Source organism: Triturus cristatus, chromosome 7, assembly GCF_964204655.1.
Source record: "Triturus cristatus chromosome 7, aTriCri1.1, whole genome shotgun sequence".
Classification (NCBI taxonomy): Eukaryota; Metazoa; Chordata; class Amphibia; order Caudata; family Salamandridae; genus Triturus; species Triturus cristatus.
This window is the reverse complement of record NC_140590.1, coordinates 108,811,411-108,829,918: the sequence shown is the minus strand read 5'-3', so window position 1 is coordinate 108,829,918 and position 18,508 is coordinate 108,811,411. Positions and strand designations below refer to the sequence as shown.

At 46.9% G+C, this 18,508-nt stretch overlaps 1 long non-coding RNA gene across 1 annotated transcript; it reads left to right on the top strand.

Annotated features, from left to right (window-relative positions):
• The first annotated feature begins 691 nt into the window (after window positions 1–691).
• Window positions 692–1,946, top strand: LOC146808948 (uncharacterized). Its single transcript, XR_014965504.1, has 5 exons — window positions 692–752; window positions 835–913; window positions 1,007–1,083; window positions 1,176–1,245; window positions 1,503–1,946. It is a non-coding gene; the product is annotated as an uncharacterized LOC146808948 (long non-coding RNA).
• Window positions 1,947–18,508: the final 16,562 nt, after the last annotated feature.

Genomic DNA, 18,508 nt, shown 5'->3' with positions numbered 1-18,508 from the left:
CAAACTGTACATTGGCAAAACAATACTACAAAATAAACAAAACAGATCAATCAAAGAATTGTCCAACATCGCTGACGGATTAAACAAAAAAAGTTTTAACGGCACCGATGGTACCTCATTTTATTGAAAAAGCACATTCCGAAAAAGATTTCGTTTGGACTGTACTATCAGGAATTAAAATACCACAGAGAGGTGGTGATATAGAAGCCTTACTGCAAAGGAGAGAAGCCTACCTCATTCTAATGTATAACTGCATTGCTGGTGGTCTATACGAAATGTCAGAATAATATCAAACATTGCGCTGAGTCCTCTGTAAAGATGCTTTGAATTTAAGTCTATACTTGGCAGTTGAGAGACTGATTGAATTGTTGTTTCAGCCCCCTTCAGCCCACAAAAAGCATTCACATCAACTTGTATAAACTTTATTTGGTTCGCACAAAAAAAAGTTTTAAAAGACCATTCATAAAAATTTCTATGAACAAATCCTTTAATCCATAAAATGCCTCGCATGAATCGGGAGATGACCCACAACATATTTGGAATATTCATTTTGAGAAAAAAAGACCCCTTCCCAAAATCATCAATACAAGTCAAGGACTAAACTACAAACCCCCTAACACACCAGTAAAAACAATGAGTCCACACTTCCTGTCATAACAGGATATAGATAAACCCGGTGTCTCCAGTCACTCAATGATAGATCAAAATGGTAGTTCGGAAGCCCCATAAAGGAGAGATGAAATAATTGCTAAGTAAGTGAAATTCTCCCGTAAAAAATTAAGCTAATCATACATAATGATATGATAGGTAGTATAAACGTCAATGTCTTTGCAGAGACGGACCCGCGTTGTTGAAAAAACAGCAGACCGGGAACAAGGAAATACCGCATCAGCGAAAACAGCTGCTCTATTAAGTAAGTGCAACAATGTAGCCGCGTCTTTGAGAATAGACACATTAACGACGCATTTATACTAAAATGTGCCCGATCCCCGTTTTTTTAAAACAGGGAGAGCGACGACTAATTAAATAAGCAAACGGCGAGCACCCAAACGTAGCATGAGACATAAGCGGCGGCTCCAATATGTAAGTGCTATTATTTTTGTTGAGTATTTCAAATATTCGAATTTGAAGGTTGCATTGAAACTAAAACGTGCCCAATTTTTCATAACACCCAGTGCCATGTTGCACACATAAGCGACCAACTGAAGTGAGGCATTTTCCCAGTGTTCAACCGAGACAGAACTAGTAAGTTCATTTGAATCATTTAATAACTCAGTGAATGCGATTGTCACTCGTATCAAATTGACTAAGAATGTACTGGCGTTTACAGATCCCCTACACGTCACGTGTGAAAAGTTTAAAAGCGCACCCAAAAAGATTACAGTTAACACATTTTCTCATGACTATTAAAGAGCCAAGTGAAGTAACTCACCTAACTTAAAATAAAGGGGCAGACCAGTTAGGTAATTAATTTCTATTCATTTGTGTTTTACAAACTGCAGGTTACACCGTGCCTTTAGCCCGGACAAAAATCCTGCAAAGCAAAATCGGGATTGGAAACGCGTCGGCTTTTCCTTCCAACAAATGCCACAAAGGGCATTAATGTATTCTGTGGAGGTTTTTCTACAATTATACCCCACAGAGTATTGTTATATATAGAGAATCGTTTCCCTGGTGGCAGCAGCTCCTTTAAAAAAAATTAAGAAATAAGTTTCTTTCTAAAATTAGAAATTAAGGAACTGCGTTTACATAAATTGTGAAAACTAATTGCTGATGTAATTGAAAATATTTTTATTCACAAGTTCATTGCACATTTGCGCACATTTGCGTTGAACATAAGCACATTGTGATTTCATTCACGATACAAACTGACTGTAAATGTATCACTGTTTTTGTGTATTAGATATGGATTCAACTGAGACATGTATAAAATGTGTTTCGTAAGATGATTTATATGTAAAATAATTGTGATTAAGACACCTAAAAGTGTATGAACTTTATGTCTTACATTTTTTTGACCACCTAAATAAATAAAAAAGTGGCCTTGAAAATCAAACATCCAGGTTCTCTTTTTATATAATTTTGAATACGTCCAACCTGGTGTTTCTTTTGGACGAAAATCCCCCTGTTTGCACTTTCAGAAAGTTGGCATTTTCTTGTCCCAGCTATCTGGTGTCTGCAGCCTGTATCCTGTGTCATATGACTAGGTGTAGCTAGCAGAGGGTCTTTGTGTATTGATCCTAGACAGCAAGACAAAGTTGTGCCGGGTGCCGCCCTCGGAGTCTGAGAGGTGGAGAGCAGAGCCTCACCACAATATCTACGGCGCTGACAGGCAGGAGGCTGCTTAGCATTCTAGATGTTGTGAGCCAGACTCCTGCTGTTGCGTCACTTACCTTCCAGACTTCCTGTTTTTCTTTGTGCTGTCGGCAGCGTACTCTGCATTCCGGCTCCTTGTCGGCGGTGTTCCTCACATCCTCTTTGTCTTAGCGTTGAACTCCTGCACCCCTCCTGGTCCTCATCAGTGGTGTTGTGCGTTCTTTGCATCCTCTTTGTGCCGGCGCTGAACTCCTATACTCCTGGACAAACAGTAAAGGGATAAGAATCACATGTATCAAGAATAGAACAAATGGGTAACACGTTTATGTGCAGAACTGCATGCAACCTGAAGTTTATTCATATACTTACCTGATTGTAAGCCTGATTTGACTTTGCCTGGATTTCTCATGCTCTAAATTACTCAGAATCTGAAGGAGAAAATGCAAATACAATTAAATATGGACATATGACATAGTGACTATGTTCAAGCATATTTGACAAAGCTATTGTTATGTTGCATCTAAGGCTGTTTTGTATATATATATATTCACTGAAAAAACCATATGTTTCAGGCCTGATATAGTTAGGAATTAGCATTTAAAAAACCTTAGAAATTCACTGAAAAAGCAATAGGTTTTAGGGGTGTTATAGTTAGCTGGACATTTCACTCGAACAAAACCATTGAAATTCCTCCGATATAGTTAGTTGTACTAACTACATCTCACGCGCCCGCAATCCACTGCTGATGATGCAAAAGCAGTTTGCAATGGCAGGGTGGGAGCCGCGAGGCTCCCGCCCTGCCATTGCAAACAGCAATGGGACACATTGCAAACCCCGGGACATTGCAGGAGCCGGCCCTGGGGGGTGGCGGTCCCCAGGGCCATCATTGGCTCCGGGGGTGGAGGCGCGGCCCCCCTCCCACTTAATTTAAAGCCCCGGGGGGTGGTGGTCCCCGGGGCTTGGGGGTCCGGAACGGATCCCCCGATGTGAAATAATTAGTGCCCCGGGGAGGTGGCAGTCCCCGGGGCATGTGGGGGGCTCGAGCCCCCCCACAGGGTTTTTTCTGTTTTTATTAAAAAACAAGCCCCGGGGGGTGGTGGTCCCCGGGGCTGCGGGGGGCCATGAGCCCCCCTGCATACATTCACATAAAGCCCCGGGGGTGGCGGTCCCCGGGGGGCCTTTGAGCCCCCCCACCCATCTATAATAAAGCCCCGGGGAGTGGCGGCCTTGTGGGTCCTTCTGGGACCCACTGAGCAGGCCTAGGGGGTCAGGGTGTTTCTACCCTGCCCCCTTGCCACGTTTTGCGCCTTTTTTGGGGGGTTTTCTTGTGCCTCGGTTCTACCGAGGCACAAGATGGCTGCCAACACTTCCTGATTCAGCGTGTTGGCAGCCAATTAGCATTCAGCTCGTGCTCGGGAGGGTGCGGGTAGAGTGCACAGATCCTCCGAGGGCATAGATATATATTTAACTCTAATTTTCTCAGGAACTACTGAACGGATTTACACCATTTAAGCAAAAGGAACGAGTCTGAACTGAGGACTACCTCTTTGCCAAATTTGGTGTAATTCCGTTCAGCAGTTCGGGCTGTAGCTGCGTCAACAGGTCCTATGGGAAAATGCATGGGGAAAACGCGTTTTGGGACCCCCCTTTTTTCTCGGCCCCCGCTTGACAAATCACCATGAAATTTTCAGGATAGGAGCGGACCGGAGCTGGCCAAAAGTTTGGAAAATTTCGCGAAGATTCGTCAATCGGCACCAACGTTATTCCAAATAGAATGTTGCGGATTTCCTATGGAAAATAGGTCCTAACTATATCTACCTACTAGCGACCGCCAGTAGGTAATGTGTGTATATATATATATATATATGTATGTATATGTATATTCACTGAAAAAACCATAGGTTTCACACACGTTATAGTTACGAATTAGCATTTAAAAAACCTTGCAAATTCACTTAAAAAACCATAGGTTTCACACATGTTATAGTTAGCTGGACATTTCACTCGTAAAAAACCAATGAAATTCCCCCATTAGAGTTACTGCAGGCAACTATAACTCACGCGACCGCAATCCTCTGCTGATGACGTCAGATATTACATCACTGTATTTAGACACTTATTTACCCATGTCTTCTTCCATTAATCTTTAGCTATACATATATTACAAATATTTATTTTTCAGAAAGACACATATGTCATCAGTGATGTAATATCTGACGTCATCAGCAGAGGATTGCGGTCGCGTGAGTTATAGTTGCCTGCAGTAACTATAACGGGGTAATTTCATTGTTTTTTTACGAGTGAAATGTCCAGCTAACTATAACATGTGTGAAACCTATGGTTTTTTAAAGTGAATTTGCCTGGTTTTTAAATGCTAATTCGTAACTATAACGTGTGTGAAACCTATGGTTTTTTCAGTGAATTTGTACGGTTTTTTAAATGCTAAGTTATGGGTTTTTTTGGGGGGGGGGGTTTTCAGGGGGAATTTCATTGGTTTTTTACGAGTGAAATGTCCAGCTAACTATAACATGTGTGAAACCTATGGTTTTTTAAGTGAATTTGCAAGGTTTTTTAAATGCTAATTCCTAACTATAACGTGTGTGAAACCTATGGTTTTTTAAGTGGATATATATATATATATATATATATATATATATATATATATATATATATATATATATATATATATATCTATCATGCTTGGATTCACATCACAAGATGTCTTTTTATTGGGATAAACTCAGGTAGCACGTTTTGGCCGTAACAACGGCCTATCTCACAACAAAGAAGGATAGCCATTTTGCTCTTTTATACACCATGTTTTAGTCAAAACATTTCTTAAAGTGACATGTGCAGTTGAAATAAATTAGCATTAAAAAAAACTCACTTTCTTTGTGAATCCAACAAAATTCATATAAAATGCTTCACAATTCATACTTTATTGAACAAAACATTTGAATTATAATAATCACAGACATTCAAAAACAACAATGGTGTGCCTTGTACTCCGGAATATGTGCAAAATAATGCAAAAGTCAGAACGTATAGTACTGTGTGCAAAGCAGCTATGTGCAAATGGGCCATGTGAACATTAGAAGCAATATGTTAATTTGGTATGTACACGCACGGTTCAGTGTGAAATCCTAACTCTCTGTCTCAATACAAAATCTGTCTCTAAAATTGAATTAAAAATTGGATTAAAACCGCCTGCACACAGAGAGCAACATCAACTCTCTGCCCTCATCTAATGTACTGAGATTGATACCAAGTGGGCAAAGCCCTAAAACCACATACTGTAGCTTACAACATGGCGCCATCTTTGCAATTACATACTGAGCCACTTTGGGCTTACTACACCTCCTCACGCACACATGTCGGGAGCTGATAATAAAACAGCTCTCCACAGAACAAAAGGAAGAAGGCATTGTCCAAAAGCACTATATTACTTAAATGTATATTTAATTGAACAAAATTATAAAGTGCTCAAATGTACCTTGTGAAGACTAAAATATAGATCCTCCAATCTACTTATTCATCACATTCACTATGATCTGAAATTATAAACATAATCCCACATCAGTACTTGTGGATCAAGGTTGAGTTATCTCCAACACATCATAATCACTTGTTAAATTACAAATGTAGAAATAAGTCTTCTTCAATATTTAGGCCCACTGGAGTTTTCGTGTTTAGCATAAAGATGTACCTTGATTCAAGCTGTCTAAAAAAAAACATTCTCTGTTTCCACCCCTGATCCTACTGGGAATTCAGAACAAAGTAAGATAAATTCTCTACCCTGCTCCCATGTACCTCTTCAAAATGGCATGTTACCGGGTAGGATTGATCCTTATTTCAGATAGCTCTAATATGTTGCAGTATGCGAAGATGAACTTTAACAGTAGTGCTGCTAATATACAACTTTGAGCATGTGCATTTCAAAGCAAACACAGCATATTCACTCTTGCAGTGCAACGATTTCTTGATCATTAAAGGTTTATCAGAAAAGGGTGAGGATACCTGCAAAGACTTGAAACCATGTTTGCAGGCCTTGCACCTATGGCACTTCTTAAAACCCACACTGCCCCTGAGCCAATTTACAGGACTTTGTATTTCAGGTCTGCTAACTACCAGCTGTTCTTGCATGGATTTTGCTCTCCGAAATGCAATTAGGGACCTTGTGAGAAGGTGGCCTGGTATATGCTGTCCACTAATTAAAGTGGGCACCCTGTACCAGTCCACATGACCCTTATGATGTATGAGGTTCGGGCTGGACTGTTCCCATGAGGCACAGGGTCAGACTGATTTGCATATTGCTATGTCTGAACTGGGGTGGAGGAGTGAGCTAAAGAATGATTATGGATTAAACCCAGATCAGTTGACTGGGGGTGAGTGCTTGCAATGTTCAACACTCCGTCCATCAACGCTTTTGGTTCTGCTTTGTTCGCCCTAAGTTGGCAGGGTATGCCCAGACGTGGGTCCCTTGCTCACTTTGCCACTGGATTCAAGCTAGCCTGGCTGATGACGGCTGATTAGCCAGAAACCGGTCCGAGGATGCTTGTTTCCGGTCCAGGGAAGACATGGCTTGGCAGTTCGGGCTGGACTGTTCCCTTGAGGCACAGGGTCAGACTGGTTTGCATATGGCCATGTCAGAACTGGGGTGGCGGAGTGAGTTAAAGAATGATGATGGATTAAACCCAGATCAGTTGACTGGGAGCAAGTGCTTGCAATGTTCAACACTCCGTCCATCATCCCCTGAGGTCAAAGATAACATTTAGAAAGCTATCCTAGTGGTAGCAGTGGAGAGCAGCCTTCAGGCTTAATCTTGAAGGAATGTAAAGCAGCTTGTTTTACCAGAATGTCACCTCCTAAATGACTAAATGAAGGAGAACCACACAGTAGTTGTATAAAAATATGTATTTATTAATATAACACTCTCTGCTAGTCTCTATACGAGACTAGGGCACAAAGCACACAATACTGAATCAATCGAACATTTGTAAGTAGCAAATTAGACAGCAGGCTCCAGGGGGAGACCGAACCATATACTAAAAAAATTGGTATAACAATAATGACTTGACCAGACACAGTGCCTAGAGCACGTAGAATCTCTGGGACCCCAAGGAACCAGCCAGAGGAGTGACACAGGGAGCCCACGGAGGACGGGTGTAGTGAGGAAACATGACCGCGAGCTCCGTACAGCTCAATGGGAAAGTCGCCATTGCAAAGTTACAAGTTAAGGACACTTCTACGAGGACTTCGAGGAAAACCCTTTGGAACGTAGGAGGTTCTAAGGCCAACCCACCAATGAGTACCAAGGTACCCGTGTTACCTATCCCAGAGGAGCCGGGTGCACAGGGGTCAAGTGGTGTCGGAAACCTTAGTCGTTTTCAATGGAGAGTTGCAAAGAAGTACTGCTGCCAGGAAGGCGAAGAGTGTCTGGTGGAATCCAAGCCTGGATTCTAGGTGAGAAGAACCTGAATGCAGAGGGGACAGAGTCTGGGTCACTTCAGGTGACCAGGGGCTCGGTAGACAAATGCCCACCGATGTCGAATGCTTCAGGTGTGAAGAGGGGTTGCTTGACTCTGCAGTCACGGGGACCAGGAGACGTCGAGCAAGACCAGGATCTAGAGGTGAGCTGTCCCACAAAGGATGTCGAGTGCTGAGGGGTTGGTGTCCTGCTGGAGCACCAAGCCTTGGCAAATGCAACCCATGCGGTTAAAGTAAACAGGTTACGGTGTGGACCAGCAACGTCCAGGGGACTCCCCAAACAACGGAGAGTCAGGGCACATCTGGAGCAACCAGGAAAGTCCAAGAACAAACAAGGTGATACTCACCAGGACCCACAGGCCAACAGACCAGGGATCACAAGGAGACCTCAAGCTAGTTTGCAAAGTACCAGCCCACACTGGGTGAGTGGAGGCCAAATATCTTCGGTGCAAATACTGCTCGGGCCGGGACTATACGGAGTCCAATGCACAAGCTCGGGAATCGTCAACAAGCATATGCAATTGCAAATGTATGAGGTGCACAGGGGTTTGGGTTGCACAGCCCCCACGAGGGATATTGGTCTCAGAATCGCTGAGAGGTCATATCTCCCTCCTGGACCTTTGGGAACCCACCTCCTGTGTTGCTGAAATCTTCATAGTCCTCAGGAACTCGGGAGAAGCAAACCGGTCAGATTCATTTAGGTGCCTGCTTTTGCAGGGGAGTAACTCCTTTACTCCAAGGGAGATTCTTCAGTCGTCCAGTGTCGTGAAGGCAATCAAAGTACTTTGTTTCTTCTTCGTAGTATCTTGTCCAGGAAAATCTAAAATCTGTTACGCAGTTAATCCACTTTATATCCATGGGAATGGGTTGGAAAGATTCAAGGGACCATCCTAGGGGAGGGGCAGAACAGAGGGGTGGCTACACCCATGTCCTTTGTCCATTTTGTGCGCCAGAGCAGGAGCCAATGGCTCCCTGAACTGGTTTGGGCTGGACTATGCACAGGGACACCAAATGTGCTCCCAGTGCAGACTTTCTGGCACTCTCAGAGTGCACCCACACAGCCCCAATACACTAAACCCTATCTGTGAGGTGGTCACACCTCCCTGTGACAGGATGCCTATTGTCCATGCCTTCCTCTGCTCTAGCTTGGCTCAGCAGCAGGAGAGCAGAATCGTGTCTGTGGCTGGCAGACTCCATTTTGTGCTGCCCAGGTCGAGAAAGCTGGTACCAGGTAGACCGGTGACCCATATATGACCCTTTGGAAGGGTGGAATCATACCTCCCACACCAGCTACTGGTGCGGCGGTATGATTCCAAGGTGTTTGACACCATACACAACATGTTTCTAAGCAGCCGTATTAAAGTTAGCATTTACCACGAGGTTACAATGCACTTAAACATATATGTCTGGCTGCATCACAGTCAACCCCGGAGAATGGTCTCTGAAGGCAGCAGAGGGGCTCTGCTCATGCAGGGGCACCCTCTCACGTAAAACCCAGCAGGATCACAGTCAGGGACTTGAGCAAGGACTGGGGACTGGGTAGAAAACGTACTGTGTACAGAAAGAGTATTACAGTGCTGCCCAAGATCACACAGGGAGTCAGAGGAGAAAAAGGGATCCAAAGGGTAAGCCTGTACAGTGAACAAGATGGCTAAGACTCAGAGAGGACGGGCACTCACAAGGTAATTTAGCATTCAGACTAACTACAACCAGGACTGACGTGCAACACATATATATATAATGCACCATTAACAATAAAGGACATGTGGGGTAAAGCACTCAGGAGCTCCACACGGTAAGACTGAAGCTCAGTAAGTTACTCACCCACAATTGCTGTTACAGATACTGACTGAAAATACCAACACATAGGATACGTATGCAAAGGCAAGATCTGTGGAGCTTATACCTATGGTGATGTTATAACTGTAACTCAAAGGCAATACTCACAGTGAACAAGAAACACCACATAGGTAGTCAGCTGTGCCCACGGATCCTGGCGATCAAACAGAAACACGTAAGGCAGTAACAGCAAAGGGGTAGAACTAAACACAAGCACAGTAGACAAGGAGCTAGCAAGGAGGAGTGCTCAACAGGAAAGGAAGGAAATTACAGGGCACACTTGGCAGAAAGCAGGTAAAAAACATACAAGGCAACAGACGCAAGACAGCAGAATAGAAAGACAGCAAACTAGGAACTGGAACCAAGGAAATGGGAAGAAAGGCAGGGACTGGAAAGGGATATACAGAAGGGGAGGCTACAAGAGTATACTAGAATAGAGCAGGTTAAGAAATAAAGAAAAGAAAGTAGCATAGAAGGCAGTGCTGGGGCAGGAACAAGAATTGAGCTAAGGCTCAGGAGTCAAGGAAGCACTGCAGGCAGTGCTAGTTCAGGAACAGGGAATTACTAAAGCTTCAGGAGTCAAGGTAGCTCTGCAGGAAGTGCTGGTTCAAGGAAACAGGAAATAGCCACAGCTCAGGAAACAAGGAGTCAATAGAGCACTGCAAGCAGTGCAAATCAGGAACAATAAATAGCCGAAGCCCAGGAACAGGAACAAAGAATAACTATAGCTCAGGAACTCAAGAAACAAGGAAGCACTGCAGGCAGTGCTAATTCAGGTACAAGGAATAGTTATAGCTCAAGAACTCAGGAAACAAGGTAGCACTGCAGGCAGCTCTAATTCAGGCACAATGAATAGCTATAGCTCAGGAATCAAGGAACAAGGATTAACTAGAGCTCAGGAATATAGGAATATCAAAAGCTCAGGAAACAAGGATCGGTCTCACCGGAAAACAGCTACAATGACAAACACTGGGCTGAAGGGAGCTGGGGCTTAAAAGAGCTCAGAGTACCCATGCACATCAGGTGTGAGCAGGCTAGCAGCAACTAGCCACTGGTGAGCTGAATTCCTGTACCCATCCTTGGCCTGCAGGGGTGGAGACAAAGCAGTGAGCAGGGGATTATAGGTAATGGAGTTTCCAGCATGAGCAGACTTGTTAAATGGTAGCGGCAGTTTCAGTCGATAACCTTTCAAGTATTTGCCCGGCGGTAATCGCCTCTCATACCACTCGATAATTTACCAATGAAAGAGGCAGGCGCCGGAGACTGGAAGGCAGGAAACAAAGTTTTATTCCGTCGGAGCAGAACACATCAGATCAGACAGCAAGGTATCGTCACGAGGTGCTCTAACCGCATCTCTGAGACCTGGTCTCTTATACACCGGTTTATTGCTTTATTGCATATAGTACATTCTTGAGATTCTCTCGATGCATGAAAGAACATCCCCTGAAGCCCCGGCTCGGATCCGATCCCACACATAGTTACAGCAGAGGTTCCCACCCTACCCGCAGTGGGAGATGGCTATCGCGCAGCAGGGAATTCCGCTAATTCCCGGGGGTGTGTGCAACCGGCCGGGTCTCAGGGGGTAGGGGCTTTGATCTACTGTAATCCCTTTGATGCGGGGTGTTTCCCTTACAGTAGGGGCAATAAACTGCATCCGCAGGGCTAGGTGATGGCCTGGGACCAGTTCGGACAATGGGGCGCAGAGGAAGGGGGTTATCAAAGGAGAGGCATGACCATGTATGGGATGTCGGTCGGATGTGGTTCCGTAGCAGGGTCGCGCAGAAGGAGAGGGTTTATGGCCTGTATGAGAGAGCGGGGGTGGCCGGCGCGCGGGGGATGCTCGCAGCGCCAGGGGAAAGCGCTGGCGATCGAGAGTGAGCGGGGAGAGAGTGGGGTGCCTAAAATGGCGGCCGTGCATTCGCGGTGCGTGGTGCTGGGGAGAGGCAAGATGGCGCAGATAATGTTCAGTTTGCACGCTAAATTTCCACAGTCCTCCCTTTTAACATATCTCGCCAGCTTGCCTAGTTCGGATTTATCCCCATAATACTGCGGACTTCCACCTCATAGAGGGCTTTCATCCGCTCTGTTTCAAAGTTCAAAGTCTTAGGGCAGATGCAGTTCATAAAAAGCGAACATAAAGGTGGCAGACACTGAATCCCCAAACAACATCCACATAGTATCACAATCGGTATTAGGATAAATGAAAACAGCCTCCATCCCCAACTTTTAATAGTGTCCCAAAACCAACTCCCCAGCGACCATTCTTCTTGCTCTTGATGGACCTCTGTGGACAGTCTGTGGAGGTGTTCAATTGCTTTGTAGACTGAGGGTGAGTTATCTGGTACGTAGGTACAACAGCTGGACCCAATGATGCGGCATGCTCCTCCACGATCAGCCAGAACCACATCTAGAACAAGGCGGTTCTGAAGAGCCACCAGGCGGACGGCCTGAAGCTCAGCGGTGTTGTTGGCGAGGGCGCCAGCTGTAATGTTCATTGCTGTTTCGACTGCTTGGGTTAAGTGGCGGATGGCACGGCTGTTTGCCATCGGACCCCAGAGCGGAACAAGACCCTTTACTGCGTCCATGAACTGTGCTCTGGTGGAGTCGGCTTGTACAATGTCTTTGGCACGTTTCTGTCGGTGATGGTTTGCTGGAGCCACATACGTCGGGGGAAGGACGAAGGCAATGTAGCAGGTGCCTCCCCAACCTTTCGGGAGCCAGGTGTAGGCCTTAGTACCACAGACGAAGTACATATTCGGGGAGGCAACAAAGGAGGGTGGGTCAACTGAGTCCAATGTTCGGGTGATGAGGCAGGAGCTGTGGCCCACCAGCTGTGCCCCCAGGCCTTCGAGGCATACAGATCCAGTGATGTTGATGACGGACAGGGCCACTGTTAGGGTGGCGGCCGTCCGTTTTCGGAGGTAAGAGAAGGTGGGTCTGGCTGGATTGTTGAACACTTGCATTTCAACTCGTTCTTTGGCGGGGATGTCCATGTGAAAGGAAGTGTTCGATCTCAGAGGGCAGAAGAGGGCGGAAGTTCTACCAGTTTTGTTCAGCCAGAACCCATGGTAGAAGTGTGACATGGTTCTGCCGGAAGTGGCATTGTCCTTGTAGCTCTCCTGCAGGAGGATCAGCCAGGCGAGGCAGGAACCATGGACAGAAAAAGGTGAAGGGATGAAAGGGATTGAGTGCCCAGTGGCATGGGGTAGCAATCCACAGATCCAGCAGTTAGTGGCGTTGGTGGCAAGATTGTGTTGGTGGAGCAACTGCACAAAAGAGTTATTCCAGAACTCCTTACGCCTTTCTCGGAGTTGGGGTGAAAGTGAGATCAGATGGTGTTCTTTCGTGGTGGTAGGTTGAACGGTGGCCAGCAATGTCTTATGAGCGGGTGTGCTCTCCTCCATGATCCAGAAGGTGACCACGAGGAGAAGGCAAAAGAGAAGGGAAATGAAAAGTGCTATTGTCTTAAAGCTGTGCATTCGGTCAGTCTTTGGGTTTTTGTAGTGGATCTTCGGACGTCCGGTTGCTTCCATCATCTTCATGTCGGGCGCTTCCATCACCTTCAAGAGACTCGGTAGCGGGCAGAACCACGGACTTTGTTTTAGTTTCTCTCCTGGTGGCCTTTGAGGTGACTAGGCTACCGTTCTGAGATTTCCACTTAGCCTGTGGTCTGCTTAGCCGAAGTTCTCTCCTTTCGTCGCAAGTTATACCCTTCTTTGGATGGCACAGTGGGATCGGGATATTCAATCAATTCAAGTGTCTCTGTATCCGGGCAGCGGCTCAGGGATGGTCGGTCTTTGTCCAGAAGTTCCTCTTGGGCGGTGATGTTGTCCGTGGTTGTCAGGGTCGGTGGTACCTTCTTGCAGTGGTGTGCATGCAGCCAATTGCGTTTCCCCTCCACTTGAAGAGCTGTTCGGGTGGTGATCAGGACTTGCAGGGGGCCCGTCCACCGGGGCTCCAGACTCTTGGTGCGCTGGAAGTTACGCACTAAGACGAAGTCACCGGGTTGGATGTCGTGCCCGGGGCCCCTGGAAACATCGGGAATGGCGTGCAGCACCTGCTGATGGATAACAGACAACGTCTTAGTTAGGTTATACAAATAGTCAGACATGAGGACGTCCGGGACGTCGTGGATAGATGTTGGTTTTGGTGCAGTCCAAAGGTTCATGGGCCGCCCAAAGACGACCTCGTAGGGGGTTAAGTGGTGTTTGGTGGGGGTGGAACGCATTGATAGCAATGCTAGTGGGAGAGCGTCTGGCCATCTTAGTCCTGTGGTGGCGACTATTTTTGCTATCTTAAGCTTCAATGTGGCATTGTGTCGCTCAACCAGGCCTGCGGATTGGGGGTGGAAGACCGCATGGAATTTCTGTTTTATACCCAACTGTAGGAAGGTGGATATCTGACTATGGTTACCCCCAAATTTTTGCCTAGTGTCTAGCTGGTTTTTCGACTTAGTTGGCCTGAGATCCTGCTATTCAGGATCTCAGCCTGGCTGTTCTCTCTTTAAAATGGACTCCATGTACCCTAGGTACATACCCAATTGGTTGGATCACCCTGTCAGCCCCTGTACCAGTGTACACTAGGTACGCAGGGCATTGGTGTACCCAAGGCCTGCCAGGGGCTGAAGCATGTATTATGCCACCCCAGGCTTGGCCTAACAATTTGACACAACTGGCTGATCACTCAGCTGGGGTAAGTTGGTGTAATCACCTCTTACTTAGGTGTAGTATACCTATACCTAACCTTAAATGGGACACCTGGTAACCTATAAGTCACTCCTATGGCAGGCCTTAACAATCCTGAAGGCAGAGTGCTTGGTTCCATGTGAGATGGTGCTCTAGCATGAGCTGAGCCTGTCTGCAGTGGTCGGAACAACTTCCTTCTACTGTTTCCAGATATCGTCATACCATATACTCTTAAGTGCATTATGAACCTCGCGGTTAAATGCTATCTTTGGTTTGGCTTTATCAAAACATGTCGAGTAAGGTGTCATACGAATTGGAATACTAACCCCTCGCCAATTCTGGCGACGGGGTTAGCATTCCACCCTTCTAGAGGGACACGACATGTACAGTACCTGAAACCCGGGTAAAATCAGACATAGCCTCAGCTCCACAAAGTGGATGCTGCCACCACAGACACAAGTCTGCCCTCCTGCTGCTGGGAGTCCTTCCAGCTTAGGAGGTGTGGACAAAGGGTTTCCTGCCAGGGGAGGTGCGTGCACCACCCCAGACAGGATTTTGTGTATTGGTCAGGTAGGGCTTGAAAGAAACCAGACATGCCTGTGGCTCACAAGGAGCCTCGGTGCATATGCCAGTTCAAACCGGTCCTGGGGCACACCAGTCCCGGGCCTGGGGCGAGCTGGACAAAGGATTGGGGGTGTAACCACCCCCCTTCCTGGTCCCACCCATAGGGAGGGACCTAGCAGGTAGTCCGGCCCCTAGAATCCGCTTAAAGGTAGGAGCTGTGTCCTAAGACTTCAGACATCCTGGAATCAACTTAACACTAAGAAGAAGACGGGAACTTCGACGCTCTGCTGCACAGAGGACTGAAGCCAATCTCCCCTGTGGTCAGGGAGTGACCACCTTGCTAACGCAAGCACCATCCAGCGAATCAACGTCTGCTTTGCCGCCGCCTCCCGCCGGAGCCCGAGCCCAGAGACTGACAAGACCTGGACCTCCAGACCTCTCACGGCCCGATCCACAGTCCCTGAAAAGAGGAGACCTGTGGAGGCACCGAGACACGTGGAGCCAGCCATCTTGGAACGACTACGACAAGCTGACAAGCGCAACAACCGAGGCTCCCTCCAAGTTGTGCTTTGGGATCTGAGAAGCCCAACACCCGAGCAGCATCTGCACCAAAGGTGAGCCCTCCAGCATCTCTACGATCTGCGTGGGGCCCTTCTGCATTTTGCCACTCGACGCGCCTAACCGGTTGCTGGCCCGTTGGCTAGTAGCCATCTTGGCGACGAACTTAAAGAAATAAACCGCTGGTCTGGTTGCTCCAGACTGGCCCTTGCTCCCCTCCAAAGGAGCAGTCCTTCTGACCTTGCTGGTCAGAACCATCAGCTTATTTCATTTCCTACAACAATTGCTTTTGCCAAGGCTTGTTTGCTTCGATCAAGTCGCCGACACCGCAGACAGCGAGAGCCTGCATGGGACAGCTCGTGAACCGACTCCTGGACGTCGTCGACCTCCAGGGACCACGTGGCTGCAGAGACAAGCTACACCTTTCTTCCTGTTTGCACCCGACATTGCCTGGTACCCACCTGGTGCCACGCTGGTCACTGGCTAGTGACTGTGAACACTGTCCCCTCTGCTTACAGGTCTTCAACATCTCCGATCCACTCTTGGATCCACTGCATCTCTCCCGGACCGACCGCCTGCAGCATCTTTGTCTTCAGGCTCCACGGAACCGATAGAAGAAACCCGACGCACTTCGAGGCCTATGCACCCGCTTCCTGTGGGTGAGGTAAAGCTGGCACACCTGTGCCCAAGTGTAGTATTACATCTCTAGTGCCTGTGTTCCAAGTCTTGAGTTCCTAGTCCATCCGGAAGATCCTCTTTGCAGTAACTTTGTACTTTTTACGCACCCATTGAAACCTATGGGAGCACGCGTGTGACTATTTGCTCTGCACACGCCACCCGTGGACCTCCTGGTCACTAACTGACGTTAGCTCCTTGTAGGCCCAGCGATTCTAGAGGCCCTAGGCCTTTTCCCTTTTCTGTTCGTGGTACTTATACCACTATTTTAGTATATGGTTCGAGTGGCCACCAGGGCCTATCCATATAAAGTGCAACTTCTGTGTATTCTGTGATAATCTTGTTTGACGATTTGTGCTCCTGTGCTCATAAAGAGACTAGGGGTTACTTTGAGAAATAAATACATATATATTTTGAATATATATCTGTGTGGTGTCCTTTCATTGGTATAAAAGGGGGTTACATTTGGTAAAACAGCTGGCTTAACACGCTTCACGAGTTTAGCCTCAAAGACTGCTTAGCCTACGCTACCACTAGGGCAGCTAGTCCGAAAAGGTTGACTTACAACCACACCATAAGGGTTGCTTGGCATGGTACAAGGTGATCACTTTAACTAGTGAGCATCATATACCAGGCCAACTTCTCACATTGGTGAGCAGCGGTTGGATTTGAGCTTGCTGTGTTTTACCATTGTAATCTCTTGGTTACCAATTGAAAGATCACATAGGTACCTGTAGGTACATATAAAACAAGATTAGATATACATAAGTTCTACTGAACTTAGTTGTTGTAGAGCAAAGGGAGTAGCACACCCTGACTACAACTACTAGATAGGTTTAGTAGGTAAACCCAAGTGTAGGTAGATTGCAACACATCCACCCACACTTAAGAGCAATGGCCGGGGCAGAGGGGTCCACTGTACCCATCTCTGTTGAGAGTGACCCCCAGAGGGCACCATCCAGCTTTGCTACCCTTAACCAGAATGAGCTCAGGCATTTGGCAACTCTTAGAGGCCTTAAACAGCCCAAGAACCCTACCTCTGCTGAGCTCAGAGAACTCTTACAAAATGATGAGAATCAGAGAGAACTCAGGAAAGCTTCCCAGTTAGCCCCCTTAGGGTCAGGAACAGGAGGCCCCCCTTCTGAAGATGCCACAGAGGTACCCCCTTCCAATAGCCATCCCTTAGATGAGCACCATACTACAGAGGAGGAAAGTGATGGGGATACAGAAAGTGGTGAGGATGAAGGGAGAACTAGCCCAGTGCCAAGTGTTATACTTGGCCCAGCTAAACTAAGGCTATTGGGGACTGACAATGGGTTTACCCCATTGGATCTCCCCAGTGGACTTAACACAGGGCTTGTGAGGCAAAGGAATCGCTCAGGTGACTCCAATGCTTCTCATGGCTCTAGAGGCTCTCAAGGTCACTCCAGGAAAAGGATGACCACCCCTCAGAGGAGGGAACATGAGGCCAGAATGCAGGAAGCCCAGCTGAGGATCAGGAAGCAGGAGCTAGAAGTAGCCCTGATGGAAGAAAAACTGAACAAGGCTAGGCAACCTAGAGAGAGTGGGTCTATACCCACTGGTGGCAGCATTGTCCCTAAGGACAAAGATAGGGTCTTTGATAATAGGAACCTGTCTAAGGTTGTGCCCCCCTACAAAAGTGGGGATGACATCCACAAATGGATAACTGCTCTTGAGAGAGCCTGCAAAGTACAGCAGGTTCCTGAAGACCAGTGGGCAGCAATCCTCTGGCTCTCCTTTGAAGGAAGAGGCAGAGACAGACTCCTCACTGTTAGAGAAGAGGATGTCAGAAACTACAGAGTCCTGAAGAGTGTTCTGGTTGATGGGTTAGGCTTAACCACTGAACAGTACAGGTTAATGTTCAGAGACACCCAAAAGACACAGACTCAGGACTGGTCTGAATATGTTGAATGTGCCACTAAGGCTTTGGAGGGTTGGTTGCTGGGAAGTAAGGTATCTGATTATACAGGATTGTACAATTTGATGATGAGAGAACAGATTTTAAGTAACTGTCAAAACCAGCTCCTCCATCAACACCTGGTAGACTCAGATTTGACCTCTCACCAAGAATTGGGAAAGAGGGCAGATAAATGGGTCAGGACCAGGATCAGGCCTAAGAATCAGGGTGGTGACCAAAAGAAAGATACCACCAAACCTCAAGAGAAGGGAGGGGATAAGGCAAAAGAGAAATCTTCCTCAGGGCCCCAAAACTCCACACAGGGTGGTGGGTCCCAAGCTCCCTCCTCTACCACAGGTAAAAAGCCTTACTGCCATGAGTGTAAAACTCCTGGGCATTGGAAAACTGACAGCAGTTGCCCAAGGGCTACAAACAAAACTGTTCCTCCAATTACTCCTGTCACACC